Below are 2,500 nucleotides of genomic sequence, written 5' to 3'. Positions count from 1 at the left end.
TGGAGGATGAATGGCCCACTGTCAGCCCTGCCTGAACCCTCCACACACACACACACACACACACACACACACACACACACACACACACACACACACACACACACACACACCCTCCACACACACACACTGATGCGCGCGCACACACACACACACCCTCCATACACACTGATACACACACACACACACACACACACACACACACACACACACACACACACACACACACACACACACACACACACACTGATGCACACACACTGATGCATACACACATGCACTGATGTGCGCACGCACACACACACACACACACACACACACACACACACACACACACACACACACACACACACACACACAAACACACACTGAACAATCTTCACACCTACACACACACACTGATGCGTCCACACACACTGATGCGTGCACACACACAGATGCACACACGTACAGGCACACACACACACACTCTGTCTCCCTCATAAGCACAAGACTACAACACCCCCCCACACACTGTCTTTGCTCACACACTCACAATCTTTCTTTCTGTTTCATCACACACAACACATAGCCTACTCTCTTGTGACATATTATCTCTCTCTCCCTCCCTCCCTCCCTCCCTACCTCTCTCTCTCTCTCTCTTGCTCTCTCTCTCTCGTGTGCGCGCTCTCTCGCTACCTCGCTCTCTCGCTACCTCGCTCTCTCGCTATCACTATCACATGCACACATGCGCACATAATCTCTGAGTTCAGATTCACACTCACTCTCTTGTACACACTTGCGTGCACACACACACACACACACACACACACACACACACACACACACACACACACACACACACACACACACACACACACACACACACACACACACACACACACACACACACACACACACTGTCTTGACATCCTACACTGCTGTCTCTCACACTGTCTGTCTCTTCTTCTCTTTTTAGCTACCAGTCCTCCCTTCACCTTACATCTCTCTCTTTCTCTCTCTCTCTTTCTCTCTCTCCCTCTCTACCGCTACCTCTCCTGCCAATCTTCCACCCCCTGCCCATCTCATCTCGTTCCATCTTCCTACTCTCTAACTATCTGTCAATCGCTCCTTCTCCTTCTCTTCCATTCCTCTCTATCTCTCTGTCCATCTCTCTCTCTCTCTGTTTCTCCATCTCTCTCTTTCTCTATCCTTCTTATGTTCTCTGCCTCTCCATCACTGTCTGTGTTTCTCTCTCTCTCTCTCTCTCTCTCTCTCTCTCTCTCTCTCTCTCTCTCTCTCTCTCTCTCTCTCTCTCTCTCTCTTCATCCCTCTCCATCTCCGCGTCTGTCTCCGTCTCTCTCCCTCTCTCTCTCTCTCTGGCTGGCTGGCCACCGCCTTGTCTCCTGTCTGTCAGGCTCCAGTCGTCCTGATGCCTCTCTTTCCTCTCCTGCCATTGTGCTTCAATTACCTGCCCATCTCTCCGTCCCCGCTTGTTTCCTCTTCCCTCCTCTGTCATTCTCTCTCTCTCCCTCGCTCCCTCGCTCCCTCCCTCATTCTGTCTCCCCTCTTCCATCACTGTTTGTCTACCTTCCTCTCACCCTTCCTTCCTCTTTGTCTGTCTACCCCCCTCCCAAACCCAGCGCAGGGCCGGATTAATGTACAGGCTAGGTAGGCTGCAGCCTAGGGGCCCCCACCTGCCAGGGCCCCCCCTGATTGGCCAAAAGGGGAAAAAGTTCAACAACTACACAAGATGTAGTATGGAAAAATTCCTCTCCCCAGTTGGCAGACATGTCATACTTAAACTCCAATCTTGAAATTGTGACACCGCCTATGTGATATTGTCGCAAAATTTGCCTTTCGAGGGGGGCTACAGCAACCTGTAGCCTAGGGGCCTCCTGCCACATTAATCCGGCCCTGCTCCTGCTCACTCGTTCTCCCTCGCTCCATCTCTTTCTCTCTATTCCTCCCTCACTTTTTCTCCCTTCCGCACTGCCTGTCCTCTCATTCCTCATCTTGTAACCCTCCTCCTCTAATTCTATTCTGCCTCTTTCTTCATTTGTCTGATGCACTCCTTCATATCCTCCCTCTTTCTCTCTCCCTCATCCTCTATCTCTGTTCCATCCGTCTGTTCTTTTTTGTTGTTGTCGTTTACTCATTCTTTCGCTCTGTCTCTCTCTCTCTCTCTCTCTCTCTCTCTCTCTCTCTCTCTCTCTCTCTCTCTCTCTCTCTCTCTCTCTCTCTCTCTCTCTCTGTCTCTCTCTCTCTCTCTCTCTTTCTTTCCCCTCCCGTCTCATCTCACTTTGTGTACTTGTCATTTTGTCAGTGTTTCAGCTTGTCCAGAGATCAGAGTGAGTGTCTCTGAATGGACGTTTGTACGCCTCGTGCCAAGCCACTTCATTCCTTTCTCTCTGTCTCTCTGCGTCTCTCATTTTCTCCCTTCATCTGCCATTCCTCCCCCTCTCCCATCTCTCTCTCATTCTCTCTCCCTCCCTCCCTCTGTCCATCCCTATCTCCCTTTCTC

Source organism: Engraulis encrasicolus, chromosome 11 (genome assembly GCF_034702125.1).
Source record: "Engraulis encrasicolus isolate BLACKSEA-1 chromosome 11, IST_EnEncr_1.0, whole genome shotgun sequence".
Classification (NCBI taxonomy): Eukaryota; Metazoa; Chordata; class Actinopteri; order Clupeiformes; family Engraulidae; genus Engraulis; species Engraulis encrasicolus.
Note: the sequence above shows the minus strand (reverse complement) of the source record.